Source organism: Coregonus clupeaformis, chromosome 13, assembly GCF_020615455.1.
Source record: "Coregonus clupeaformis isolate EN_2021a chromosome 13, ASM2061545v1, whole genome shotgun sequence".
Classification (NCBI taxonomy): domain Eukaryota; kingdom Metazoa; phylum Chordata; class Actinopteri; order Salmoniformes; family Salmonidae; genus Coregonus; species Coregonus clupeaformis.
The window spans coordinates 55,240,652-55,268,615 of NC_059204.1; the positions used below are offsets into that span (position 1 = coordinate 55,240,652).

Consider the following 27,964-nt stretch of genomic DNA (forward strand, 5'->3'; position numbering starts at 1 on the left):
GGGTGTGCTCTTACCACCATCCTTCGTCTTAACAGCTGAACGTGCTAATTGAATTGCACCACAGAAAACTGTTAGAGATAATTTACGGACTCCAACGAAAACGAAACATGACATACAATTATGTCGGTGTGAAATATGTGTCCCTGGGTGAATAGGGTTGGGAAACCCAGGATTAGACCTTTTGCTATTTTGTAACTGATCACGCTTTCCATTCTATTGAAGGAGGACACAAAACAAAATTCTTGACTCTAGTGGGACTCGAACCCACAACCTTTGAATATCTTTGCCAAATCCGCCTAGAAGTCCAATGCGCTATCCATTGCGCTACAGAGCCAACCACGTAATAAGCAATTTTGAAAAATGTACCTGAGCCGTACGAAGCACCGCTCGCTGAATGTAACTTTCGAAAGCTACACGACGGGCTGGAAATCAGTGAAACAACTAACAATGCCATTTGAAAGGCACTGTGTGATTCAAACCCAGGAACTCCAGTTTACTAGAGAGGTACTTTAACCAACTAAGACATGGTGCCAGGCAACACACAAAGACAGGTGTAGATACTTGGCCTGTGGTTCATACAGATAAGCTGGAGTGGGAAAAACGGAAAGAAATGACGGTCGTCCTTGGGTGTGCTCTTACCACCGTCCTTTGTCTTAACAGCCGAACGTGCTAACTGAATTGCACCACAGAAAACTGTTAGAGATAATTTACGGACTCCAACGAAAACGAAACATGACATACAAGTATGTAGGTGTGAAATATGTGTCCATGGGTGAATAGGGTTGGGAAGCCCAGGATTAGACCTTTTGCTATTTTGTAACTGATCACGCTTTCCATTCTATTGAAGGAGGACACAAAACAAAATTCTTGACTCTAGTGGGACTCGAACCCACAACCTTTGAATATCTTTGCCAAATCCACCTAGAAGTCCAATGCGCTACACATTGCGCTACAGAGCCAACAACATAATAAGCATTTTTGAAAAATGTACCTGAGCCGTACGAAGCACCGCTCGCTGAATGTAAATTTCGAAAGCTACACTACGGGCTGGAAATCAGTGAAACAACTAACGATGCCATTTGAAAGGCACTGTGTGATTCAAACCCAGGAACTCCAGTTTACTAGAGAGGTACTTTAACCAACTAAGACATGGTGCCAGGCAACACACAAAGACAGGTGTAGATACTTGGCCTGTGGTTCATACAGATAAGCTGGAGTGGGAAAAACTGAAAGAAATGACGGTCGTCCTTGGGTGTGCTCTTACCACCATCCTTCGTCTTAACAGCTGAACGTGCTAATTGAATTGCACCACAGAAAACTGTTAGAGATAATTTACGGACTCCAACGAAAACGAAACATGACATACAATTATGTCGGTGTGAAATATGTGTCCCTGGGTGAATAGGGTTGGGAAACCCAGGATTAGACCTTTTGCTATTTTGTAACTGATCACGCTTTCCATTCTATTGAAGGAGGACACAAAACAAAATTCTTGACTCTAGTGGGACTCGAACCCACAACCTTTGAATATCTTTGCCAAATCCGCCTAGAAGTCCAATGCGCTATCCATTGCGCTACAGAGCCAACCATGTAATAAGCAATTTTGAAAAATGTACCTGAGCCTTACGAAGCACCGCTCGCTGAATGTAACTTTCGAAAGCTACACGACGGGCTGGAAATCAGTGAAACAACTAACGATGCCATTTGAAAGGAACTGTGTGATTAAAACCCAGGAACTCCAGTTTACTAGAGAGGTACTTTAACCAACTAAGACATGGTGCCAGGCAACACACAAAGACAGGTGTAGATACTTGGCCTGTGGTTCATACAGATAAGCTGGAGTGGGAAAAACGGAAAGAAATGACGGTCGTCCTTGGGTGTGCTCTTACCACCATCCTTCGTCTTAACAGCCGAACGTGCTAACTGAATTGCACCACAGAAAAATGTTAGAGATAATTTACGGACTCCAACGAAAACGAAACATGACATACAAGTATGTAGGTGTGAAATATGTGTCCCTGGGTGAATAGGGTTGGGAAGACCAGGATTAGACCTTTTGCTATTTTGTAACTGATCACGCTTTCCATTCTATTGAAGGAGGACACAAAACAAAATTCTTGACTCTAGTGGGACTCGAACCCACAACCTTCGAATATCTTTTCCAAATCCGCCTAGAAGTCCAATGCGCTATCGATTGCGCTACAGAGCCAACCACGTAATAAGCAATTTTGACAAATTTACCTGAGCCGTACGAAGCACCGCTCGCTGAATGTAACTTTCGAAAGCTACACGACGGGCTGGAAATCAGTGAAACAACTAACGATGCCATTTGAAAGGCACTGTGTGATTCAAACCCAGGAACTCCAGTTTACTAGAGAGGTACTTTAACCAACTAAGACATCGTGCCAGGCAACACACAAAGACAGGTGTAGATACTTGGCCTGTGGTTCATACAGATAAGCTGGAGTGGGAAAAACGGAAAGAAATGACGGTCGTCCTTGGGTGTGCTCTTACCACCGTCCTTTGTCTTAACAGCCGAACGTGCTAACTGAATTGCACCACAGAAAACTGTTAGAGATAATTTACGGACTCCAACGAAAACGAAACATGACATACAATTATATGTCGGTGTGAAATATGTGTCCCTGGGTGAATAGGGTTGGGAACCCCAGTATTAGACCTTTTGCTATTTTGTAACTGATCACGATTTCCATTCTATTGAAGGAGGACACAAAACAAAATTCTTGACTCTAGTGGGACTCGAACCCACAACCTTTGAATATCTTTGCCAAATCCGCCTAGAAGTCCAATGCGCTATCCATTGCGCTACAGAGCCAACCACGTAATAAGCAATTTTGAAAAATTTACCTGAGCCGTACGAAGCACCGCTCGCTGAATGTAACTTTCGAAAGCTACACGACGGGCTGGAAATCAGTGAAACAACTAACGATGCCATTTGAAAGGCACTGTGTGATTCAAACCCAGGAACTCCAGTTTACTAGAGAGGTACTTTAACCAACTAAGACATGGTGCCAGGCAACACACAAAGACAGGTGTAGATACTTGGCCTGTGGTTCATACAGATAAGCTGGAGTGGGAAAAACGGAAAGAAATGACGGTCGTCCTTGGGTGTGCTCTTACCACCATCCTTCGTCTTAACAGCCGAACGTGCTAACTGAATTGCACCACAGAAAACTGTTAGAGATAATTTACGGACTCCAACGAAAACGAAACATGACATACAATTATGTCGGTGTGAAATATGTGTCCCTGGGTGAATAGGGTTGGGAAGCCCAGGATTAGACCTTTTGCTATTTTGTAACTGATCACGCTTTCCATTCTATTGAAGGAGGACACAAAACAAAATTCTTGACTCTAGTGGGACTCGAACCCACAACCTTTGAATATCTTTGCCAAATCCGCCTAGAAGTCCAATGCGCTATCCATTGCGCTACAGAGCCAACCATGTAATAAGCAATTTTGAAAAATTTACCTGAGCCGTACGAAGCACCGCTCGCTGAATGTAACTTTCGAAAGCTACACGACGGGCTGGAAATCAGTGAAACAACTAACGATGCCATTTGAAAGGAACTGTGTGATTAAAACCCAGGAACTCCAGTTTACTAGAGAGGTACTTTAACCAACTAAGACTTGGTTCCAGGCAACACACAAAGACAGGTGTAGATACTTGGCCTGTGGTTCATACAGATAAGCTGGAGTGGGAAAAACGGAAAGAAATGACGGTCGTCCTTGGGTGTGCTCTTACCACCATCCTTCGTCTTAACAGCTGAACGTGCTAATTGAATTGCACCACAGAAAACTGTTAGAGATAATTTACGGACTCCAACGAAAACGAAACATGACATACAAGTATGTAGGTGTGAAATATGTGTACCTGGGTGAATAGGGTTGGGAAGCCCAGGATTAGACCTTTTGCTATTTTGTAACTGATCACGCTTTCCATTCTATTGAAGGAGGACACAAAACAACATTCTTGACTCTAGTGGGACTCAAACCCACAAACCTTTGAATATCTTTGCCAAATCCGCCTAGAAGTCCAATGCAGTATTCATTGCGCTACAGAGCCAACCACGTATTAAGCAATTTTGAAAAATGTACCTGAGCCGTACGAAGCACCGCTCGCTGAATGTAACTTTCGAAAGCTACACGACGGGCTGGAAATCAGTGAAACAACTAACAATGCCATTTGAAAGGAACTGTGTGATTCAAACCCAGGAACTCCAGTTTACTAGAGAGATACTTTAACCAACTAAGACATGGTGCCAGGCAACACACAAAGACGGGTGTAGATACTTGGCCTGTGGTTCATACAGATAAGCTGGAGTGGGAAAAACGGAAAGAAATGACGGTCGTCCTTGGGTGTGCTCTTACCACCATCCTTCGTCTTAACAGCTGAACGTGCTAACTGAATTGCACCACAGAAAACTGTTAGAGATAATTTACGGACTCCAACGAAAACGAAACATGACATACAAGTATGTAGGTGTGAAATATGTGTCCCTGGGTGAATAGGGTTGGGAAGCCCAGGATTAGACCTTTTGCTATTTTGTAACTGATCACGCTTTCCATTCTATTGAAGGAGGACACAAAACAAAATTCTTGACTCTAGTGGGACTCGAACCCACAACCTTTGAATATCTTTGCCAAATCCGCCTAGAAGTCCAATGCGCTATCCATTGCGCTACAGAGCCAACCATGTAATAAGCAATTTTGAAAAATTTACCTGAGCCTTACGAAGCACCGCTCGCTGAATGTAACTTTCGAAAGCTACACGACGGGCTGGAAATCAGTGAAACAACTAACGATGCCATTTGAAAGGCACTGTGTGATTCAAACCCAGGAACTCCAGTTTACTAGAGAGGTACTTTAACCAACTAAGACATCGTGCCAGGCAACACACAAAGACAGGTGTAGATACTTGGCCTGTGGTTCATACAGATAAGCTGGAGTGGGAAAAACGGAAAGAAATGACGGTCGTCCTTGGGTGTGCTCTTACCACCATCCTTTGTCTTAACAGCCGAACGTGCTAACTGAATTGCACCACAGAAAACTGTTAGAGATAATTTACGGACTCCAACGAAAACGAAACATGACATACAATTATATGTCGGTGTGAAATATGTGTCCCTGGGTGAATAGGGTTGGGAACCCCAGTATTAGACCTTTTGCTATTTTGTAACTGATCACGCTTTCCATTCTATTGAAGGAGGACACAAAACAAAATTCTTGACTCTAGTGGGACTCGAACCCACAACCTTTGAATATCTTTGCCAAATCCGCCTAGAAGTCCAATGCGCTATCCATTGCGCTACAGAGCCAACCACGTAATAAGCAATTTTGAAAAATGTACCTGAGCCGTACGAAGCACCGCTCGCTGAATGTAAATTTCGAAAGCTACACGACGGGCTGGAAATCAGTGAAACAACTAACGATGCCATTTGAAAGGCACTGTGTGATTCAAACCCAGGAACTCCAGTTTACTAGAGAGGTACTTTAACCAACTAAGACATCGTGCCAGGCAACACACAAAGACAGGTGTAGATACTTGGCCTGTGGTTCATACAGATAAGCTGGAGTGGGAAAAACGGAAAGAAATGACGGTCGTCCTTGGGTGTGCTCTTACCACCATCCTTTGTCTTAACAGCCGAACGTGCTAACTGAATTGCACCACAGAAAACTGTTAGAGATAATTTACGGACTCCAACGAAAACGAAACATGACATACAAGTATGTAGGTGTGAAATATGTGTCCCTGGGTGAATAGGGTTGGGAAGCCCAGGATTAGACCTTTTGCTATTTTGTAACTGATCACGCTTTCCATTCTATTGAAGGAGGACACAAAACAAAATTCTTGACTCTAGTGGGACTCGAACCCACAACCTTTGAATATCTTTGCCAAATCCGCCTAGAAGTCCAATGCGCTATCCATTGCGCTACAGAGCCAACCACATAATAAGCATTTTAGAAAAATTTACCAAAGCCGTACGAAGCACCGCTCGCTGAATGTACATTTCGAAAGCTACACGACGGGCTGGAAATCAGTGAAACAACTAACGATGCCATTTGAAAGGCACTGTGTGATTCAAACCCAGGAACTCCAGTTTACTAGAGAGGTACTTTAACCAACTAAGACATGGTGCCAGGCAACACACAAAGACAGGTGTAGATACTTGGCCTGTGGTTCATACAGATAAGCTGGAGTGGGAAAAACGGAAAGAAATGACGGTCGTCCTTGGGTGTGCTCTTACCACCATCCTTCGTCTTAACAGCTGAACGTGCTAATTGAATTGCACCACATAAAACTGTTAGAGATAATTTACGGACTCCAAAGAAAACGAAACATGACATACAATTATATTTCGGTGTGAAATATGTGTCCCTGGGTGAATAGGGTTGGGAAGCCCAGGATTAGACCTTTTGCTATTTTGTAACTGATCACGGTTTCCATTCTATTGAAGGAGGACACAAAACAAAATTCTTGACTCTAGTGGGACTCGAACCCACAACCTTTGAATATCTTTGCCAAATCCGCCTAGAAGTCCAATGCGCTATCCATTGCGCTACAGAGCCAACCACGTAATAAGCATTTTTGAAAAATTTACCTGAGCCGTACGAAGCACCGCTCGCTGAATGTACATTTCGAAAGCTACTCGACGGGCTGGAAATCAGTGAAACAACTAACGATGCCATTTGAAAGGCACTGTGTGATTCAAACCCAGGAACTCCAGTTTACTAGAGAGGTACTTTAACCAACTAAGACATGGTGCCAGGCAACACACAGAGACAGGTGTAGATACTTGGCCTGTGGTTCATACAGATAAGCTGGAGTGGGAAAAACGGAAAGAAATGACGGTCGTCCTTGGGTGTGCTCTTACCACCATCCTTAACATAATGTCATCCTTAAGACACAACACCCAAGAACATCGCACTTCGAAATAGCAAGCCCGCACTTCAGAGGATGTGTATGGCAGTTGGTAACGTGAGTTGGATATTTGCCGAAGAAAAGGATGCCCAACATGGGGTTGGAACCCACGACCCTGAGATTAAGAGTCTCATGCTCTACCGACTGAGCTAGCCAGGCTGTATGTGCAATAGCTAACTTGGGATTTACCTGACATTCGAACCTGGATTGTAGTTTTCTAGGTGAGTCAGAGAGTTGGTTTGGGCCTCGGACCTATAACCCTGAGATTAAGATTCTCAAGCATTGTGAAAAGTACGGTGATCAGCAAGAGAGTGCTTTGAGTGGAAATCGGTTAGCGTGTGGTAGTTATAAGACAGTACGCAGAAGATTGATTTCGAGGTTGTTATTAAGAGGCTCACATGGAGGACAGCAATTTTTTTACCCTGTGCCTGTCCCTTTGTTGTCCATAAACTGAGCACATTTAACTACATTAGCAAAAAAGACATCATTATTATTACAGGCGCTGCTAAGATTTGAACCCAGGGTATCTTTGTTACAAGACAAGCATTTTGCCCAGCTAAGCCACAGCACCCAACAACGTTGCAATTCAAGTCGGCAAGCCCGCTCTTCAGAGGATGTGTATGGCAGTTGGTAATGTGAGTTGGATATTTGCTGTATAAAACAAAAGCCAAACATGAGCCTCAAACCCACAACCCTGATATTAAGAGTCTCATGCTCAACCGATTGAGCAAGCTTGTCTGTATGTGAAAGAACTAGCTTGTAATTTACCTGACATTAACACCTGGATTGTAGTTTGCAAGGTGAGTCAGAGAGTCGGTTTCGGCCTCGGACCTACAACCCTGAGATTAAGATTCTCATGCATTGTGCAGAGTATGGTGATCAGCAAGAGAGTGCTTTGAGTGGCTTCTGTGGTGCAATCAGTTAGCGTGTGGTATTTATAAGGCAGTATGCACAAGATTGATTTAATTATTATTACAAGCGCTGCTAGGTTTCTAACCCAAGGTATCCTGGTTACAAGACAGGAACTTTCCCCAGCTAAGCCACAGCACCCAACAACTTTGCAATTCAAGTTGGCAAGCCTGCTCTTTAGAGGATGTGTATGGCAGTTGGTAATGTGAGACAGCTATTTCTTTAACCTGTGCCTGTCTTTTGTTGTCCATAAAAGGAGCACATTCAACTACATTACAAAAAATACATCATTATTATTAAAGGCGTTGCTAGAAATTGAACCCAGGATATCCTAGTTACAAGAGATGCGCATTCAACAGCTAAGCCACAGCGCCCAACAACATTGCATTCAAGATGTCAAGCCCGCTCTTCAGAGGTTGTGTATGGCAGTTGGTAATGTGAGTTTGTTATTCACTGAGGAACACCAACGTGGGGCTCAAACTCACGACTAAGAGTTTCATGTCCTACTGACTGAGCTAGTCTATCTGTATGTGAGAGAGCTAGCTTGGGATTTGCCTGACATAAGGTCCTGGATTGTAGTTTTCAAGGTGAGTCTGAGAGTCAGTTTCGGCCTCGGACCTACAACCCTGACATTAAGATTCTCATATATTGTGAAAGGTACGGTGATCAGCAAGAGAGTGCTTTGAGTGGCTCCTGTGGTGCAATCGGTTAACGCGTGGTAGTTATAAGGCAGTTACCAACTGCCATACACATCATCTGAAGTGAGGGCTTGGTATCTCGAATTGTGATGTTGTTGGGTGCTGTGGCTTAGCTGGGGAAAGTTCCTGTCTGGTAACCAGGATACCTTGGGTTAGAAACCTAGCAGCATACTGCCTTATAAATACCACGCGCTAACCGATTGCACCACAGAAGCCACTCAAAGCACTCTCTTGCTGATCACCGTACTTTTCACAATGCATGAGAATCTTAATCTCAGGGTTATAGGTCCGAGGCCCAAACCAACTCTCTGACTCACCTAGAAAACTACAATCCAGGTTTGAACGTCAGGTAAATCTTAAGCTAGCAGTTGCAGATACAGCCTGGCTAGCTCAGTCGGTAGAGCATGAGACTCATAATCTCAGGGTCGTGGGTTCGAGCCCCATGTAGGGCGTCCTTTTCTTCAGCAAATATCCAACTCACGTTACCAACTGCCATACACATCCTCTGAAGTGCGGGCTTGCTATCTCGAAGTGCGATGTTCTTGGGTGCTGTGTCTTAACTGGTCAAATCTCCTATTTGGAAACAAGATACTCTGGTTCAAATCCTAACATTGCATGTGACAATAATGACATATTCTTTGCTAATGCAGTTAAATGTGCTCCATTTCTGGACAAGAAATAGACAGGCACAGGGTAAAAAAATTGCTGTCCTCCATGTGAGCCTCTTAATAACAACCTCGAAATCAATCTTCTGCGTACTGTCTTATAACTACCACACGCTAACCGATTGCACCACAGGAGCCACTCAAAGCACTCTCTTGCTGATCACCGTACTTTTCACAATGCATGAGAATCTTAATCTCAGGGTTATAGGTCCGAGGCCCAAACCAACTATCTGACTCACCTAGAAAACTACAATCCAGGTTAGAATGTTAGGTAAATCTTAAGCTAGCAGTTGCACATACAGCCTGGCTAGCTCAGTCGGTAGAGCATGAGACTCATAATCTCAGGGTCGTGGGTTCGAGCCCCATGTAGGGCGTCCTTTTCTTCAGCAAATATCCAACTCACGTTACCAACTGCCATACACATCCTCTGAAGTGCGGGCTTGCTATCTCGAAGTGTGATGTTCTTGGGTGCTGTGTCTTAACTGGTCAAATCTCCTATTTGGAAACAAGATACTCTGGTTCGAATCCTAACATTGCATGTGACAATAATGACGTATTCTTTGCTAATGCAGTTAAAAGTGCTCCATTTCTGGACAAGAAATAGACAGGCACAGGGTAAAAAAATTGCTGTCCTCCATGTGAGCCTCTTAATAACAACCTCGAAATCAATCTTCTGCGTACTGTCTAATAACTACCACACGTTAACGATTGCACCACAGGAGCCACTCAAAGCACTCTCCGGCTGATATCCGTAATTTTCACAATGCATGAGAATCTTAATCTCAGGGTTATAGGTCCCAGGCCCAAATCAACTCTCTGACTCACCTAGAAAACTACAATCCTGGTTCGAATGTCAGGTAAATCACAAGTTAGCTATTGCACATACAGCCTGGCTTGCTCAGTCGGTAGAGCATGAGACTCTTAATCGCTGGGTTGTGAATTCGAGCCCCACGTTGGGCGTCCTTTTCTTCGGCAAATATCCAACTCACGTTACCAACTGCCATACACATCCTCTGAAGTGCGGGCTTGCTATCTTGAAGTGCGATGTTCTTGGGTACTGTGTCTTAACTTGTCAAATCTCCTATTTGGAAACAAGATACTCTGGTTGGAATCCTAACATTGCATGTGACAATAATGATGTATTCTTTGCTAATGCAGTTAAATGTGCTCCATTTCTGGACAAGAAATAGACAGGCACAGGGTAAAAAAATTGCTGTCCTCCATGTGAGCCTCTTAATAACAACCTCGAAATCAATCTTCTGCGTACTGTCTTATAACTACCACACGCTAACTGATTGCACCACAGGAGCCACTCAAAGCACTCTCTTGCTGATCACCGTACTTTTCACAATGCATGAGAATCTTAATCTCAGGGTTATAGGTCCGAGGCCCAAACCAACTCTCTGACTCACCTAGAAAACTACAATCCAGGTTTGAATGTCAGTTAAATCCCAAGTTAGCAATTGCACATACAGCCTGGCTAGCTCAGTCGGTAGAGCATGAGACTCTAAATCTCATGGTTGTGGGTTCGAGCCCCATGTTGGGCGTCCTTTTCTTCGGCAAATATCCAACTCACGTTACCAACTGCCATACACATCCTCTGAAGTGCGGGCTTGCTATCTCGAAGTGCGATGTTCTTGGGTGCTGTGTCTTAACTGGTCAAATCTCCTATTTGGAAACAAGATACTCTGGTTCGAATCCTAAGATTGCATGTGACAATAATGACATATTCTTTGCTAATGCAGTTGAATGTGCTCCATTTCTGGACAAGAAATAGACAGGCACAGGGTAAAAAAATTGTTGTCCTCCATGTGAGCCTCTTAATAACAAGCTCGAAATCAATCTTCTGCGTACTGTCTTATAACTACCACACGCTAACCGATTGCACCACAGCAGCCACTCAAAGCACTCTCTTGCTGATCACCGTACTTTTCACAATGCATGAGAATCTTAATCTCAGGGTTATAGGTCCGAGGCCCAAACCAACTCTCTGACTCACCTAGAAAACTACAATCCAGGTTTGAACGTCAGGTAAATCTTAAGCTAGCAATTGCACATACAGCCTGGCTAGCTCAGTCGGTAGAGCATGAGACTCTTAATCTCAGGGTCGTGGGTTTGAGCCCCATGTTGGGGGTCCTTTTCTTCGGCAAAAATCCAACTGACGTTACCAACTGCCATACACTTCCTCTGAAGTGCTGGCTTGCTATCTCGAAGTGCGATGTTCTTGGGTGCTGTGTCTTAACTGGTCAAATCTCCTATTTGGAAACAAGATACTCTGGTTCGAATCCTAACATTGCATGTGACAATAATGACATATTCTTTGCTAATGCAGTTGAATGTGCTCCATTTCTGGACAAGAAATAGACAGGCACAGGGTAAAAAAATTGCTGTCCTCCATGTGAGCCTCTTAATAACAACCTCGAAATCAATCTTCTGCGTACTGTCTTATAACTACCACACGCTAACGATTGCACCACAGGAGCCACTCAAAGCACTCTCTGGCTGATATCCGTAATTTTCACAATGCATGAGAATCTTAATCTCAGGGTTATAGGTCCGAGGCCCAAACCAACTCTCTGACTCACCTAGAAAACTACAATCCAAGTTTGAACGTCAGGTAAATCTTAAGCTAGCAATTGCACATACAGCCTGGCCAGCTCAGTCGGTAGAGCATGAGACTCTTAATCTCAGGGTCGTGGGTTCGAGCCCCAAGTTGGGGGTCCTTTTCTTCGGCAAATATCCAACTCACGTTACCAACTGCCATACACATCCTCTGAAGTGCGGGCTTGCTATCTCGAAGTGCGATGTTCTTGGGTGCTGTGTCTTAACTGGTCAAATCTCCTATTTGGAAACAAGATACTCTGGTTCGAATCCTGAGATTGCATGTGACAATAATGACATATTCTTTGCTAATGCAGTTGAATGTGCTCCATTTCTGGACGAGAAATAGACAGGCACAGGGTAAAAAAATTGTTGTCCTCCATGTGAGCCTCTTAATAACAAGCTCGAAATCAATCTTCTGCGTACTGTCTTATAACTACCACACGCTAACCGATTGCACCACAGCAGCCACTCAAAGCACTCTCTTGCTGATCACCGTACTTTTCACAATGCATGAGAATCTTAATCTCAGGGTTATAGGTCCCAGGCCCAAACCAACTCTCTGACTCACCTAGAAAACTACAATCCAGGTTCGAATGTCAGGTAAATCACAAGTTAGCTATTGCACATACAGCCTGGCTTGCTCAGTCGGTAGAGCATGAGACTCTTAATCGCAGGGTTGTGAGTTCGAGCCCCACGTTGGGCGTCCTTTTCTTCGGCAAATATCCAACTCACGTTACCAACTGCCATACACATCCTCTGAAGTGCGGGCTTGCTATCTTGAAGTGCGATGTTCTTGGGTGCTGTGTCTTAACTTGTCAAATCTCCTATTTGGAAACAAGATACTCTGGTTGGAATCCTAACATTGCATGTGACAATAATGATGTATTCTTTGCTAATGCAGTTAAATGTGCTCCATTTCTGGACAAGAAATAGACAGGCATAGGGTAAAAAAATTGCTGTCCTCCATGTGAGCCTTTTAATAACAACCTCGAAATCAATCTTCTGCGTACTGTCTTATAACTACCACACGCTAACCGATTGCACCACAGGAGCCACTCAAAGCACTCTCTTGCTGATCACCGTACTTTTCACAATGCATGAGAATCTTAATCTCAGGGTTATAGGTCCGAGGCCCAAACCAACTCTCTGACTCACCTAGAAAACTACAATCCAGGTTTGAACGTCAGGTAAATCTTAAGCTAGCAATTGCACATACAGCCTGGCTAGCTCAGTCGGTAGAGCATGAGACTCTTAATCTCAGGGTCGTGGGTTCGAGCCCCACGTTGGGGGTCCTTTTCTTCGGCAAATATCCAACTCACGTTACCAACTGCCATACACATCCTCTGAAGTGCGGGCTTGCTATCTCGAAGTGCGATGTTCTTGGGTGCTGTGTCTTAACTGGTCAAATCTCCTATTTGGAAACAAGATACTCTGGTTCGAATCCTAAGATTGCATGTGACAATAATGACATATTCTTTGCTAATGCAGTTGAATGTGCTCCATTTCTGGACAAGAAATAGACAGGCACAGGGTAAAAAAATTGTTGTCCTCCATGTGAGCCTCTTAATAACAAGCTTGAAATCAATCTTCTGCGTACTGTCATATAACTACCACACGCTAACCGATTGCACCACAGCAGCCACTCAAAGCACTCTCTTGCTGATCACCGTACTTTTCACAATGCATGAGAATCTTAATCTCAGGGTTATAGGTCCGAGGCCCAAACCAACTCTCTGACTCACCTAGAAAACTACAATCCAGGTTTGAACGTCAGGTAAATCTTAAGCTAGCAATTGCACATACAGCCTGGCTAGCTCAGTCGGTAGAGCATGAGACTCTTAATCTCAGGGTCGTGGGTTTGAGCCCCACGTTGGGGGTCCTTTTCTTCGGCAAATATCCAACTCACGTTACCAACTGCCATACACTTCCTCTGAAGTGCTGGCTTGCTATCTCGAAGTGCGATGTTCTTGGGTGCTGTGTCTTAACTGGTCAAATCTCCTATTTGGAAACAAGATACTCTGGTTTGAATCCTAAGATTGCATGTGACAATAATGACATATTCTTTGCTAATGCAGTTGAATGTGCTCCATTTCTGGACAAGAAATAGACAGGCACAGGGTAAAAAAATTGCTGTCCTCCATGTGAGCCTCTTAATAACAACCTCGAAATCAATCTTCTGCGTACTGTCTTATAACTACCACACGCTAACCGATTGCACCACAGCAGCCACTCAAAGCACTCTCTTGCTGATCACTGTACTTTTCACAATGCATGAGAATCTTAATCTCAGGGTTATAGGTCCGAGGCCCAAACCAACTCTCTGACTCACCTAGAAAACTACAATCCAGGTTCGAATGTCAGGTAAATCACAAGTTAGCTATTGCCCATATAGCCTGGCTAGCTCAGACGGTAGAGCATGAGACTCTTAATCTCAGGGTCGTGGGTTCGAGCCCCATGTTGGGCGTACTTTTCTTCGGCAAAAATCCAACTCACGTTACCAACTGCCATACACATCCTCTGAAGTGCTGGCTTACTATCTCGAAGTGCGATGTTCTTGGGTGCTGTGTCTTAACTGGTCAAATCTCCTATTTGGAAACAAGATACTCTGGTTCGAATCCTAAGATTGCATGTGACAATAATGACATATTCTTTGCTAATGCAGTTGAATGTGCTCCATTTTTGGACAAGAAATAGACAGGCACAGGGTAAAAAAATTGTTGTCCTCCATGTGAGCCTCTTAATAACAACCTCGAAATCAATCTTCTGCGTACTGTCTTATAACTACCACACGCTAACCGATTGCACCACAGCAGCCACTCAAAGCACTCTCTTGCTGATCACTGTACTTTTCACAATGCATGAGAATCTTAATCTCAGGGTTATAGGTCCGAGGCCCAAACCAACTCTCTGACTCACCTAGAAAACTACAATCCAGGTTTGAACGTCAGGTAAATCTTAAGCTAGCAATTGCACATACAGCCTGGTTAGCTCAGTCGGTAGAGCATGAGACTCTTAATCTCAGGGTCGTGGGTTTGAGCCCCACGTTGGGCGTACTTTTCTTCGGCAAAAATCCAACTCACGTTACCAACTGCCATACACATCCTCTGAAGTGCGGGCTTGCTATCTCGAAGTGCGATGTTCTTGGGTGCTGTGTCTTAACTGGTCAAATCTCCTATTTGGAAACAAGATACTCTGGTTCGAATCCTAACATTGCATGTGACAATAATGACATATTCTTTGCTAATGCAGTTGAATGTGCTCCATTTCTGGACAAGAAATAGACAGGCACAGGGTAAAAAAATTGCTGTCCTCCATGTGAGCCTCTTAATAACAACCTCGAAATCAATCTTCTGCGTACTGTCTTATAACTACCACACGCTAACCGATTGCACCACAGCAGCCACTCAAAGCACTCTCTTGCTGATCACCGTACTTTTCACAATGCATGAGAATCTTAATATCAGGGTTATAGGTCTGAGGCCCAAACCAACTCTCTGTCTCACCTAGAAAACTACAATCCAGGTTCGACTGTCAGGTAATCCCAAACTAGCTATTGCACATTCAGCCTGGCTAGCTCAGTCGGTAGAGCATGAGACTCTTAATCTCAGGGTCGTGGGTTTGAGCCCCACGTTAAGCGTACTTTTCTTCGGCAAAAATCCAACTGACGTTACCAACTGCCATACATATCCTCTGAAGTGCGGGCTTGCTATCTCGAAGTGCGATGTTCTTGGGTGCTGTGTTTTAACTGGTCAAATCTCCTATTTGGAAACAAGATACTCTGGTTCGAATCCTAACATTGCATGTGACAATAATGACATATTCTTTGCTAATGCAGTTGAATGTGCTCCATTTCTGGACAAGAAATAGACAGGCACAGGGTAAAAAAATTGCTGTCCTCCATGTGAGCCTCTTAATAACAACCTCAAAATCAATCTTCTGCGTACTGTCTTATAACTACCACACGCTAACCGATTGCACTACAGGAGCCACTCAAAGCACTCTCTTGCTGATCACCGTACTTTTCACAATGCATGAGAATCTTAATCTCAGGGTTATAGGTCCGAGGCCCAAACCAACTCTCTGACTCACCTAGAAAACTACAATCCAGGTTTGAATGTCAGGTAAATCCCAAGCTAGCAATTGCACATACAGCCTGGCTAGCTCAGTCGGTAGAGCATGAGACTCTTAATCTCAGGGTTGTGGGTTCGAGCCCCACGTTGGGCGAACTTTTCTTCTGCAAAAATCCAACTGACGTTACCAACTGCCATACACATCCTCTGAAGTGCGGGCTTGCTATCTCGAAGTGCGATGTTCTTGGGTGCTGTGTCTTAACTGGTCAAATCTCCTATTTGGAAACAAGATACTCTGGTTTGAATCCTAACATTGCATGTGACAATAATGACGTATTCTTTGCTAATGCAGTTAAATGTGCTCCATTTCTGGACAACAAATAGACAGTCACAGTGTAAAAAAATTGCTGTCCTCCATGTGAGCCTTTTAATAACAACCTCGAAATCAATCTTCTGCGTACTGTCTTATAACTACCACACGCTAACCGATTGCACCACAGGAGCCACTCAAAGCACTCTCTTGCTGATCACCGTACTTTTCACAATGCATGAGAATCTTAATCTCAGGGTTATAGGTCCGAGGCCCAAACCAACTCTCTGACTCACCTAGAAAACTACAATCCAGGTTCGAATGTCAGGTAAATCCCAAATTAGCTATTGCATGTACAGCCTGGCTAGCTCAGTCGGTAGAGCATGAGACTCTTAATCTCAGGGTCGTGGGTTCGAGCCCCACGTTGGGCGTCATTTTCTTCGGCAAATATCCAACTCACGTTACCAACTGCCATACACATCCTCTGAAGTGCGGGCTTGCTATCTCGAAGTGTGATGTTTATTGGGTGCTGTGGTTTAACTGGTCAAATCTCCTATTTGGAAACATGATACTCTGGTTCGAATCCTAACATTGCATGTGACAATAATGACATATTCTTTGCTAATGCAGTTGAATGTGCTCCATTTCTGGACAAGAAATAGACAGGCACAGGGTAAAAAAATTGCTGTCCTCCATGTGAGCCTCTTAATAACAACCTCGAAATCAATCTTCTGCGTACTGTCTTATAACTACCACACGCTAACCGATTGCACTACAGGAGCCACTCAAAGCACTCTCTTGCTGATCACCGTACTTTTCACAATGCATGAGAATCTTAATCTCAGGGTTATAGGTCCGAGGCCCAAACCAACTCTCTGACTCACCTAGAAAACTACAATCCAGGTTTGAATGTCAGGTAAATCCCAAGCTAGCAATTGCACATACAGCCTGGCTAGCTCAGTCGGTAGAACATGAGACTCTTAATCTCAGGGTTGTGGGTTCGAGCCCCACGTTGGGCGTACTTTTCTTCTGCAAAAATCCAACTGACGTTACCAACTGCCATACACATCCTCTGAATTGCGGGCTTGCTATCTCGAAGTGCGATGTTCTTGTGTGCTGTGTCTTAACTGGTCAAATCTCCTATTTGGAAACAAGATACTATGGTTTGAATCCTAACATTGCATGTGACAATAATGACGTATTCTTTGCTAATGCAGTTAAATGTGCTCCATTTCTGGACAAGAAATAGACAGGCACAGTGTAAAAAAATTGCTGTCCTCCATGTGAGCCTTTTAATAACAACCTCGAAATCAATCTTCTGCGTACTGTCTTATAACTACCACACGCTAACCGATTGCACCACAGGAGCCACTCAAAGCACTCTCTTGCTGATCACCGTACTTTTCACAATGCATGAGAATCTTAATCTCAGGGTTATAGGTCCGAGGCCCAAACCAACTCTCTGACTCACCTAGAAAACTACAATCAAGGTTTGAATGTCAGGTAAATCCCAAGCTAGCAATTGCACATACAGCCTGGCTAGCTCAGTCGGTAGAGCATGAGACTCTTAATCTCAGGGTCGTGGGTTCGAGCCCCACGTTGGGCGTACTTTTCTTCTGCAAAAATCCAACTGACGTTACCAACTGCCATACACATCCTCTGAAGTGCGGGCTTGCTATCTCGAAGTGCGATGTTCTTGGGTGCTGTGGCTTAACTGGTCAAATCTCCTATTTGGAAACAAGATACTCTGGTTTGAATCCTAACATTGCATGTGACAATAATGACATATTCTTTGCTAATGCAGTTGAATGTGCTCCATTTCTGCACAAGAAATAGACAGGCACAGGGTAAAAAAATTGCTGTCCTCCATGTAAGCCTCTTAATAACAACCTCGAAATCAATCTTCTGCGTACTGTCTTATAACTACCACACGCTAACCGATTGCCACTCAAAGCACTCTCTTGCTGACCACCGTACTTTTCACAATGCATGAGAATCTTAATCTCAGGGTTATAGGTCCGAGGCCCAAACCAACTCTCTGTCTCACCTAGAAAACTACAATCCAGGTTCGAATGTCAGGTAAATCCCAAATTAGCTATTGCATGTACAGCCTGGCTAGCTCAGTCGGTAGAGCATGAGACTCTTAATCTCAGGGTCGTGGGTTCGAGCCCCACGTTGGGCGTCTTTGTCTTCGGCAAATATCCAACTCACGTTACCAACTGCCATACACATCCTCTGAAGTGCGGGCTTGCTATGTCGAAGTGTGATGTTTATTGGGTGCTGTGGCTTAACTGGTCAAATCTCCTATTTGGAAACATGATACTCTGGTTCGAATCCTAACATTGCATGTGACAATAATGACATATTCTTTGCTAATGCAGTTGAATGTGCTCCATTTCTGGACAAGAAATAGACAGGCACAAGGTAAAACAATTGCTGTCCTCCATGTGAGCCTCTTAATAACAACCTCGAAATCAATCTTCTGCGTACTGTCTTATAACTACCACACGCTAACCGATTGCACCACAGGAGCCACTCAATGCACTCTCTTGCTGATCACCGTACTTTTCACAATGCATGAGAATCTTAATCTCAGGGTTATAGGTCCGAGGCCCAAACCAACTCTCTGACTCACCTAGAAAACTACAATCAAGGTTTGAATGTCAGGTAAATCCCAAGCTAGCAATTGCACATACAGCCTGGCTAGCTCAGTCGGTAGAGCATGAGACTCTTAATCTCAGGGTCGTGGGTTCGAGCCCCACGTTGGGCGTACTTTTCTTCTGCAAAAATCCAACTCACGTTACCAACTGCCATACACATCCTCTGAAGTGCGGGCTTGCGATCTCGAAGTGCGATGTTCTTGGGTTCTGTGGCTTAACTGGTCAAATCTCCTGTTTGGAAACATGATACTCTGGTTCGAATCCTAACATTGCATGTGACAATAATGACGTATTCTTTGCTAATGCAGTTAAATGTGCTCCATTTCTGGACAAGAAATAGACAGGCACAGTGTAAAAAAATTGCTGTCCTCCATGTGAGCCTTTTAATAACAACCTCGAAATCAATCTTCTGCGTACTGTCTTATAACTACCACACGCTAACCGATTGCACCACAGGAGCCACTCAAAGCACTCTCTTGCTGATCACCGTACTTTTCACAATGCATGAGAATCTTAATCTCAGGGTTATAGGTCCGAGGCCCAAACCAACTCTCTGACTCACCTAGAAAACTACAATCCAGGTTCGAATGTCAGGTAAATCCCAAATTAGCTATTGCATGTACAGCCTGGCTAGCTCAGTCGGTAGAGCATGAGACTCTTAATCTCAGGGTCGTGGGTTCGAGCCCCACGTTGGGTTTTATTTTCTTCGGCAAATATCCAACTCACGTTACCAACTGCCATACACATCCTCTGAAGTGCGGGCTTGCTATCTCGAAGTGTGATGTTTATTGGGTGCTGTGGTTTAACTGGTCAAATCTCCTATTTGGAAACATGATACTCTGGTTCGAATCCTAACATTGCATGTGACAATAATGACATATTCTTTGCTAATGCAGTTGAATGTGCTCCATTTCTGGACAAGAAATAGACAGGCACAGGGTAAAAAAATTGCTGTCCTCCATGTGAGCCTCTTAATAACAACCTCGAAATCAATCTTCTGCGTACTGTCTTATAACTACCACACACTAACCGATTGCCTACAGAGCCACTCAAAGCACTCTCTTGCTGACCACCGTACTTTTCACAATGCATGAGAATCTTAATCTCAGGGTTATAGGTCCGAGGCCCAAACCAACTCTCTGACTCACCTAGAAAACTACAATCCAGGTTTGAATGTCAGGTAAATCCCAAGTTAGCAATTGCACATACAGCCTGGCTAGCTCAGTCGGTAGAGCATGAGACTCTTAATCTCAGGGTTGTGGGTTCGAGCCCCACGTTGGGTGTACTTTTCTTCTGCAAAAATCCAACTGACGTTACCAACTGCCATACACATCCTCTGAATTGCGGGCTTGCTATCTCGAAGTGCGATGTTCTTGGGTGCTGTGTCTTAACTGGTCAAATCTCCTATTTGGAAACAAGATACTCTGGTTCAAATCCTAACATTGCATGTGACAATAATGACGTATTCTTTGCTAATGCAGTTAAATGTGCTCCATTTCTGGACAAGAAATAGACAGGCACAGTGTAAAAAAATTGCTGTCCTCCATGTGAGCCTTTTAATAACAACCTCGAAATCAATCTTCTGCGTACTGTCTTATAACTACCACACGCTAACCGATTGCACCACAGGAGCCACTCAAAGCACTCTTTTGCTGATCACCGTACTTTTCACAATGCATGAGAATCTTAATCTCAGGGTTATAGGTCCGAGGCCCAAACCAACTCTCTGACTCACCTAGAAAACTACAATCAAGGTTCGAATGTCAGGTAAATCCCAAGCTAGCTATTGCACATACAGCCTGGCTAGCTCAGTCGGTAGAGCATGAGACTCTTAATCTCAGGGTCGTGGGTTCGAGCCCCACGTTGGGCGTACTTTTCTTCTGCAAAAATCCAACTGACGTTACCAACTGCCATACACATCCTCTGAAGTGCGGGCTTGCTATCTCGAAGTGCGATGTTCTTGGGTGCTGTGTCTTAACTGGTCAAATCTCCTATTTGGAAACAAGATACTCTGGTTTGAATCCTAACATTGCATGTGACAATAATGACATATTCTTTGCTAATGCAGTTGAATGTGCTCCATTTCTGCACAAGAAATAGACAGGCACAGGGTAAAAAAATTGCTGTCCTCCATGTAAGCCTCTTAATAACAACCTCGAAATCAATCTTCTGCGTACTGTCTTATAACTACCACACGCTAACCGATTGCCACTCAAAGCACTCTCTTGCTGACCACCGTACTTTTCACAATGCATGAGAATCTTAATCTCAGGGTTATAGGTCCGAGGCCCAAACCAACTCTCTGACTCACCTAGAAAACTACAATCCAGGTTCGAATGTCAGGTAAATCCCAAATTAGCTATTGCATGTACAGCCTGGCTAGCTCAGTCGGTAGAGCATGAGACTCTTAATCTCAGGGTCGTGGGTTCGAGCCCCACGTTGGGCGTCTTTGTCTTCGGCAAATATCCAACTCACGTTACCAACTGCCATACACATCCTCTGAAGTGCGGGCTTGCTATCTCGAAGTGTGATGTTTATTGGGTGCTGTGGCTTAACTGGTCAAATCTCCTATTTGGAAACATGATACTCTGGTTCGAATCCTAACATTGCATGTGACAATAATGACATATTCTTTGCTAATGCAGTTGAATGTGCTCCATTTCTGGACAAGAAATAGACAGGCACAGGGTAAAACAATTGCTGTCCTCCATGTGAGCCTCTTAATAACAACCTCGAAATCAATCTTCTGCGTACTGTCTTATAACTACCACACGCTAACCGATTGCACCACAGGAGCCACTCAATGCACTCTCTTGCTGATCACCGTACTTTTCACAATGCATGAGAATCTTAATCTCAGGGTTATAGGTCCGAGGCCCAAACCAACTCTCTGACTCACCTAGAAAACTACAATCCAGGTTCGAATGTCAGGTAAATCCCAAGCTAGCAATTGCACATACAGCCTGGCTAGCTCAGTCGGTAGAGCATGAGACTCTTAATCTCAGGGTCGTGGGTTCGAGCCCCACGTTGGGCGTACTTTTCTTCTGCAAAAATCCAACTGACGTTACCAACTGCCATACACATCCTCTGAAGTGCGGGCTTGCTATCTCGAAGTGCGATGTTCTTGGGTGCTGTGTCTTAACTGGTCAAATCTCCTATTTGGAAACAAGATACTCTGGTTCGAATCCTAACATTGCATGTGACAATAATGACGTATTCTTTGCTAATGCAGTTAAATGTGCTCCATTTCTGGACAAGAAATAGACAGTCACAGTGTAAAAAAATTGCTGTCCTCCATGTGAGCCTCTTAATAACAACCTCGAAATCAATCTTCTGCGTACTGTCTTATAACTACCACACGCTAACCGATTGCACCACAGGAGCCACTCAAAGCACTCTCTTGCTGATCACCGTACTTTTCACAATGCATGAGAATCTTAATCTCAGGGTTATAGGTCCGAGGCCCAAACCAACTCTCTGACTCACCTAGAAAACTACAATCCAGGTTCGAATGTCAGGTAAATCCCAAATTAGCTATTGCACATACAGCCTGGCTAGCTCAGTCGGTAGAGCATGATACTCTTAATCTCAGGGTCGTGGGTTCGAGCCCCACGTTGGGTTTTCTTTTTCTTCGGCAAATATCCAACTCACGTTACCAACTGCCATACACATCCTCTGAAGTGCGGGCTTGCTATCTCGAAGTGTGATGTTTATTGGGTGCTGTGGTCTTAACTGGTCAAATCTCCTATTTGGAAACATGATACTCTGGTTCGAATCCTAACATTGCATGTGACAATAATGACATATTCTTTGCTAATGCAGTTGAATGTGCTCCATTTCTGGACAAGAAATAGACAGGCACAGGGTAAAAAAATTGCTGTCCTCCATGTGAGCCTCTTAATAACAACCTCGAAATCAATCTTCTGCGTACTGTCTTATAACTACCACACGCTAACCGATTGCCTACAGAGCCACTCAAAGCACTCTCTTGCTGATCACCGTACTTTTCACAATGCATGAGAATCTTAATCTCAGGGTTATAGGTCCGAGGCCCAAACCAACTCTCTGACTCACCTAGAAAACTACAATCCAGGTTCGAATGTCAGGTAAATCCCAAGCTAGCAATTGCACATACAGCCTGGCTAGCTCAGTCGGTAGAGCATGAGACTCTTAATCTCAGGGTCGTGGGTTCGAGCCCCACGTTGGGCGTACTTTTTCTTCGGCAAAATCCAACTCACGTTACCAACTGCCATACACATCCTCTGAATTGCGGGCTTGCTATCTCGAAGTGCGATGTTTCTTGGGTGCTGTGTCTTAACTGGTCAAATCTCCTATTTGGAAACATGATACTCTGGTTCGAATCCTAACATTGCATGTGACAATAATGACGTATTCTTTGCTAATGCAGTTGAATGTGCTCCATTTCTGGACAAGAAATAGACAGGCACAGGTAAAAAAATTGCTGTCCTCCATGTGAGCCTCTTAATAACAACCTCGAAATCAATCTTCTGCGTACTGTCTTATAACTACCACACGCTAACCGATTGCACCACAGGAGCCACTCAAAGCACTCTCTTGCTGATCACCGTACTTTTCACAATGCATGAGAATCTTAATCTCAGGGTTATAGGTCCGAGGCCCAAACCAACTCTCTGACTCACCTAGAAAACTACAATCCAGGTTCGAATGTCAGGTAAATCCCAAGCTAGCTATTGCACGTACAGCCTGGCTAGCTCAGTCGGTAGAGCATGAGACTCTTAATCTCAGGGTCGTGGGTTCGAGCCCCACGTTGGGCGTACTTTTCTTCTGCAAATATCCAACTCACGTTACCAACTGCCATACACATCCTCTGAAGTGCGGGCTTGCTATCTCGAAGTGCGATGTTCTTGGGTGCTGTGTCTTAACTGGTCAAATCTCCTATTTGGAAACATGATACTCTGGTTCGAATCCTAACATTGCATGTGACAATAATGACGTATTCTTTGCTAATGCAGTTAAATGTGCTCCATTTCTGGACAACAAATAGACAGTCACAGTGTAAAAAAATTGCTGTCCTCCATGTGAGCCTCTTAATAACAACCTCGAAATCAATCTTCTGCGTACTGTCTTATAACTACCACACGCTAACCGATTGCACCACAGGAGCCACTCAAAGCACTCTCTTGCTGATCACCGTACTTTTCACAATGCATGAGAATCTTAATCTCAGGGTTATAGGTCCGAGGCCCAAACCAACTCTCTGACTCACCTAGAAAACTACAATCCAGGTTCGAATGTCAGGTAAATCCCAAATTAGCTATTGCATGTACAGCCTGGCTAGCTCAGTCGGTAGAGCATGATACTCTTAATCTCAGGGTCGTGGGTTCGAGCCCCACGTTGGGTTTTATTTTCTTCGGCAAATATCCAACTCACGTTACCAACTGCCATACACATCCTCTGAAGTGCGGGCTTGCTATCTCGAAGTGTGATGTTTATTGGGTGCTGTGGTTTAACTGGTCAAATCTCCTATTTGGAAACATGATACTCTGGTTCGAATCCTAACATTGCATGTGACAATAATGACATATTCTTTGCTAATGCAGTTGAATGTGCTCCATTTCTGGACAAGAAATAGACAGGCACAGGGTAAAAATTGCTGTCCTCCATGTGAGCCTCTTAATAACAACCTCGAAATCAATCTTCTGCGTACTGTCTTATAACTACCACACGCTAACCGATTGCACTACAGGAGCCACTCAAAGCACTCTCTTGCTGATCACCGTACTTTTCACAATGCATGAGAATCTTAATCTCAGGGTTATAGGTCCGAGGCCCAAACCAACTCTCTGACTCACCTAGAAAACTACAATCCAGGTTTGAATGTCAGGTAAATCCCAAGCTAGCAATGGCACATACAGCCTGGCTAGCTCAGTCGGTAGAGCATGAGACTCTTAATCTCAGGGTTGTGGGTTCGAGCCCCACGTTGGGCGTACTTTTCTTCTGCAAAAATCCAACTGACGTTACCAACTGCCATACACATCCTCTGAATTGCGGGCTTGCTATCTCGAAGTGCGATGTTCTTGTGTGCTGTGTCTTAACTGGTCAAATCTCCTATTTGGAAACAAGATACTATGGTTTGAATCCTAACATTGCATGTGACAATAATGACGTATTCTTTGCTAATGCAGTTAAATGTGCTCCATTTCTGGACAACAAATAGACAGTCACAGTGTAAAAAAATTGCTGTCCTCCATGTGAGCCTTTTAATAACAACCTCGAAATCAATCTTCTGCGTACTGTCTTATAACTACCACACGCTAACCGATTGCACCACAGGAGCCACTCAAAGCACTCTCTTGCTGATCACCGTACTTTTCACAATGCATGAGAATCTTAATCTCAGGGTTATAGGTCCGAGGCCCAAACCAACTCTCTGACTCACCTAGAAAACTACAATCCAGGTTCGAATGTCAGGTAAATCCCAAATTAGCTATTGCACGTACAGCCTGGCTAGCTCAGTCGGTAGAGCATGATACTCTTAATCTCAGGGTCGTGGGTTCGAGCCCCACGTTGGGTGTATTTTTCTTCGGCAAATATCCAACTCACGTTACCAACTGCCATACACATCCTCTGAAGTGCGGGCTTGCTATCTCGAAGTGTGATGTTTATTGGGTGCTGTGGTTAACTGGTCAAATCTCCTATTTGGAAACATGATACTCTGGTTCGAATCCTAACATTGCATGTGACAATAATGACATATTCTTTGCTAATGCAGTTGAATGTGCTCCATTTCTGGACAAGAAATAGACAGGCACAGGGTAAAAATTGCTGTCCTCCATGTGAGCCTCTTAATAACAACCTCGAAATCAATCTTCTGCGTACTGTCTTATAACTACCACACGCTAACCGATTGCACTACAGGCCACTCAAAGCACTCTCTTGCTGACCACCGTACTTTTCACAATGCATGAGAATCTTAATCTCAGGGTTATAGGTCCGAGGCCCAAACCAACTCTCTGACTCACCTAGAAAACTACAATCCAGGTTCGAATGTCAGGTAAATCCCAAGCTAGCTATTGCACATACAGCCTGGCTAGCTCAGTCGGTAGAGCATGAGACTCTTAATCTCAGGGTCGTGGGTTCGAGCCCCACGTTGGGCGTCCTTTTCTTCTGCAAAAATCCAACTCACGTTACCAACTGCCATACACATCCTCTGAATTGCGGGCTTGCTATCTCGAAGTGCGATGTTCATTGTGTGCTGTGTCTTAACTGGTCAAATCTCCTATTTGGAAACAAGATACTCTGGTTCGAATCCTAACATTGCATGTGACAATAATGACATATTCTTTGCTAATGCAGTTAAATGTGCTCCATTTCTGGACAAGAAATAGACAGGCACAGTGTAAAAAAATTGCTGTCCTCCATGTGAGCCTCTTAATAACAACCTCGAAATCAATCTTCTGCGTACTGTCTTATAACTACCACACGCTAACCGATTGCACCACAGGAGCCACTCAAAGCACTCTCTTGCTGACCACCGTACTTTTCACAATGCATGAGAATCTTAATCTCAGGGTTATAGGTCCGAGGCCCAAACCAACTCTCTGACTCACCTAGAAAACTACAATCCAGGTTCGAATGTCAGGTAAATCCCAAGCTAGCTATTGCACATACAGCCTGGCTAGCTCAGTCGGTAGAGCATGAGACTCTTAATCTCAGGGTTGTGGGTTCGAGCCCCACGTTGGGCGTACTTTTCTTCTGCAAAAATCCAACTGACGTTACCAACTGCCATACACATCCTCTGAAGTGCGGGCTTGCTGTCTCGAAGTGGGATGTTCTTGGGTGCTGTGTCTTAACTGGTCAAATCTCCTATTTGGAAACAAGATACTCTGGTTCGAATCCTAACATTGCATGTGACAATAATGACATATTCTTTGCTAATGCAGTTGAATGTGCTCCATTTCTGCACAAGAAATAGACAGGCACAGGGTAAAAAAATTGCTGTCCTCCATGTGAGCCTCTTAATAACAACCTCGAAATCAATCTTCTGCGTACTGTCTTATAACTACCACACGCTAACCGATTGCCCACACTCAAAGCACTCTCTTGCTGACCACCGTACTTTTCACAATGCATGAGAATCTTAATCTCAGGGTTATAGGTCCGAGGCCCAAACCAACTCTCTGACTCACCTAGAAAACTACAATCCAGGTTCGAATGTCAGGTAAATCCCAAATTAGCTATTGCACGTACAGCCTGGCTAGCTCAGTCGGTAGAGCATGAGACTCTTAATCTCAGGGTCGTGGGTTCGAGCCCCACGTTGGGCGTCTTTTTCTTCGGCAAATATCCAACTCACGTTACCAACTGCCATACACATCCTCTGAAGTGCGGGCTTGCTATGTCGAAGTGTGATGTTTATTTGGGTGCTGTGGCTTAACTGGTCAAATCTCCTATTTGGAAAAATGATACTCTGGTTCGAATCCTAACATTGCATGTGACAATAATGACATATTCTTTGCTAATGCAGTTGAATGTGCTCCATTTCTGGACAAGAAATAGACAGGCACAAGGTAAAACAATTGCTGTCCTCCATGTGAGCCTCTTAATAACAACCTCGAAATCAATCTTCTGCGTACTGTCTTATAACTACCACACGCTAACCGATTGCACCACAGGAGCCACTCAAAGCACTCTCTTGCTGATCACCGTACTTTTCACAATGCATGAGAATCTTAATCTCAGGGTTATAGGTCCGAGGCCCAAACCAACTCTCTGACTCACCTAGAAAACTACAATCAAGGTTCGAATGTCAGGTAAATCCCAAGCTAGCTATTGCACATACAGCCTGGCTAGCTCAGTCGGTAGAGCATGAGACTCTTAATCTCAGGGTCGTGGGTTCGAGCCCCACGTTGGGCGTACTTTTCTTCTGCAAATATCCAACTCACGTTACCAACTGCCATACACATCCTCTGAAGTGCGGGCTTGCTATCTCGAAGTGCGATGTTCTTGGGTGCTGTGGCTTAACTGGTCAAATCTCCTATTTGGAAACAAGATACTCTGGTTTGAATCCTAACATTGCATGTGACAATAATGACGTATTCTTTGCTAATGCAGTTAAATGTGCTC

General features: G+C 44.1%; 31 non-coding genes across 31 annotated transcripts; 20 read left to right on the plus strand and 11 right to left on the minus strand.

Moving 5' to 3' along the window:
• Positions 1-243: 243 nt before the first annotated feature.
• On the minus strand, positions 244-334 carry trnar-ucu. The gene is given in 2 exon segments: positions 244-279; positions 298-334. It is a non-coding gene; the product is annotated as a tRNA-Arg (tRNA).
• A 534-nt stretch (positions 335-868) lies between these two features.
• On the minus strand, positions 869-959 carry trnar-ucu. The gene is given in 2 exon segments: positions 869-904; positions 923-959. It is a non-coding gene; the product is annotated as a tRNA-Arg (tRNA).
• A 534-nt stretch (positions 960-1,493) lies between these two features.
• trnar-ucu lies at positions 1,494-1,584 on the minus strand. The gene is given in 2 exon segments: positions 1,494-1,529; positions 1,548-1,584. It is a non-coding gene; the product is annotated as a tRNA-Arg (tRNA).
• Positions 1,585-2,118: 534 nt separating this feature from the next.
• On the minus strand, positions 2,119-2,209 carry trnar-ucu. The gene is given in 2 exon segments: positions 2,119-2,154; positions 2,173-2,209. It is a non-coding gene; the product is annotated as a tRNA-Arg (tRNA).
• Positions 2,210-2,745: 536 nt separating this feature from the next.
• On the minus strand, positions 2,746-2,836 carry trnar-ucu. Its single transcript is given in 2 exon segments — positions 2,746-2,781; positions 2,800-2,836. It is a non-coding gene; the product is annotated as a tRNA-Arg (tRNA).
• Positions 2,837-3,370: 534 nt separating this feature from the next.
• On the minus strand, positions 3,371-3,461 carry trnar-ucu. Its single transcript is given in 2 exon segments — positions 3,371-3,406; positions 3,425-3,461. It is a non-coding gene; the product is annotated as a tRNA-Arg (tRNA).
• A 1,160-nt stretch (positions 3,462-4,621) lies between these two features.
• trnar-ucu lies at positions 4,622-4,712 on the minus strand. Its single transcript is given in 2 exon segments — positions 4,622-4,657; positions 4,676-4,712. It is a non-coding gene; the product is annotated as a tRNA-Arg (tRNA).
• A 536-nt stretch (positions 4,713-5,248) lies between these two features.
• On the minus strand, positions 5,249-5,339 carry trnar-ucu. The gene is given in 2 exon segments: positions 5,249-5,284; positions 5,303-5,339. It is a non-coding gene; the product is annotated as a tRNA-Arg (tRNA).
• Positions 5,340-5,873: 534 nt separating this feature from the next.
• trnar-ucu lies at positions 5,874-5,964 on the minus strand. The gene is given in 2 exon segments: positions 5,874-5,909; positions 5,928-5,964. It is a non-coding gene; the product is annotated as a tRNA-Arg (tRNA).
• Positions 5,965-6,500: 536 nt separating this feature from the next.
• Positions 6,501-6,591, minus strand: trnar-ucu. The gene is given in 2 exon segments: positions 6,501-6,536; positions 6,555-6,591. It is a non-coding gene; the product is annotated as a tRNA-Arg (tRNA).
• Positions 6,592-7,029: 438 nt separating this feature from the next.
• trnak-cuu lies at positions 7,030-7,102 on the minus strand. Its single transcript has one exon. It is a non-coding gene; the product is annotated as a tRNA-Lys (tRNA).
• Positions 7,103-13,036: 5,934 nt separating this feature from the next.
• trnak-cuu lies at positions 13,037-13,109 on the plus strand. The gene has a single exon. It is a non-coding gene; the product is annotated as a tRNA-Lys (tRNA).
• Positions 13,110-14,210: 1,101 nt separating this feature from the next.
• On the plus strand, positions 14,211-14,283 carry trnak-cuu. Its single transcript has one exon. It is a non-coding gene; the product is annotated as a tRNA-Lys (tRNA).
• Positions 14,284-15,970: 1,687 nt separating this feature from the next.
• trnak-cuu lies at positions 15,971-16,043 on the plus strand. Its single transcript has one exon. It is a non-coding gene; the product is annotated as a tRNA-Lys (tRNA).
• A 514-nt stretch (positions 16,044-16,557) lies between these two features.
• trnak-cuu lies at positions 16,558-16,630 on the plus strand. The gene has a single exon. It is a non-coding gene; the product is annotated as a tRNA-Lys (tRNA).
• A 515-nt stretch (positions 16,631-17,145) lies between these two features.
• Positions 17,146-17,218, plus strand: trnak-cuu. Its single transcript has one exon. It is a non-coding gene; the product is annotated as a tRNA-Lys (tRNA).
• A 514-nt stretch (positions 17,219-17,732) lies between these two features.
• On the plus strand, positions 17,733-17,805 carry trnak-cuu. The gene has a single exon. It is a non-coding gene; the product is annotated as a tRNA-Lys (tRNA).
• Positions 17,806-18,308: 503 nt separating this feature from the next.
• On the plus strand, positions 18,309-18,381 carry trnak-cuu. Its single transcript has one exon. It is a non-coding gene; the product is annotated as a tRNA-Lys (tRNA).
• Positions 18,382-18,896: 515 nt separating this feature from the next.
• On the plus strand, positions 18,897-18,969 carry trnak-cuu. Its single transcript has one exon. It is a non-coding gene; the product is annotated as a tRNA-Lys (tRNA).
• Positions 18,970-19,483: 514 nt separating this feature from the next.
• Positions 19,484-19,556, plus strand: trnak-cuu. The gene has a single exon. It is a non-coding gene; the product is annotated as a tRNA-Lys (tRNA).
• Positions 19,557-20,069: 513 nt separating this feature from the next.
• Positions 20,070-20,142, plus strand: trnak-cuu. The gene has a single exon. It is a non-coding gene; the product is annotated as a tRNA-Lys (tRNA).
• A 514-nt stretch (positions 20,143-20,656) lies between these two features.
• Positions 20,657-20,729, plus strand: trnak-cuu. The gene has a single exon. It is a non-coding gene; the product is annotated as a tRNA-Lys (tRNA).
• A 503-nt stretch (positions 20,730-21,232) lies between these two features.
• Positions 21,233-21,305, plus strand: trnak-cuu. Its single transcript has one exon. It is a non-coding gene; the product is annotated as a tRNA-Lys (tRNA).
• A 515-nt stretch (positions 21,306-21,820) lies between these two features.
• trnak-cuu lies at positions 21,821-21,893 on the plus strand. The gene has a single exon. It is a non-coding gene; the product is annotated as a tRNA-Lys (tRNA).
• A 1,102-nt stretch (positions 21,894-22,995) lies between these two features.
• On the plus strand, positions 22,996-23,068 carry trnak-cuu. Its single transcript has one exon. It is a non-coding gene; the product is annotated as a tRNA-Lys (tRNA).
• Positions 23,069-23,582: 514 nt separating this feature from the next.
• Positions 23,583-23,655, plus strand: trnak-cuu. The gene has a single exon. It is a non-coding gene; the product is annotated as a tRNA-Lys (tRNA).
• Positions 23,656-24,755: 1,100 nt separating this feature from the next.
• trnak-cuu lies at positions 24,756-24,828 on the plus strand. Its single transcript has one exon. It is a non-coding gene; the product is annotated as a tRNA-Lys (tRNA).
• Positions 24,829-25,925: 1,097 nt separating this feature from the next.
• On the plus strand, positions 25,926-25,998 carry trnak-cuu. Its single transcript has one exon. It is a non-coding gene; the product is annotated as a tRNA-Lys (tRNA).
• Positions 25,999-26,513: 515 nt separating this feature from the next.
• On the plus strand, positions 26,514-26,586 carry trnak-cuu. Its single transcript has one exon. It is a non-coding gene; the product is annotated as a tRNA-Lys (tRNA).
• Positions 26,587-27,092: 506 nt separating this feature from the next.
• Positions 27,093-27,165, plus strand: trnak-cuu. The gene has a single exon. It is a non-coding gene; the product is annotated as a tRNA-Lys (tRNA).
• A 516-nt stretch (positions 27,166-27,681) lies between these two features.
• Positions 27,682-27,754, plus strand: trnak-cuu. The gene has a single exon. It is a non-coding gene; the product is annotated as a tRNA-Lys (tRNA).
• Positions 27,755-27,964: the final 210 nt, after the last annotated feature.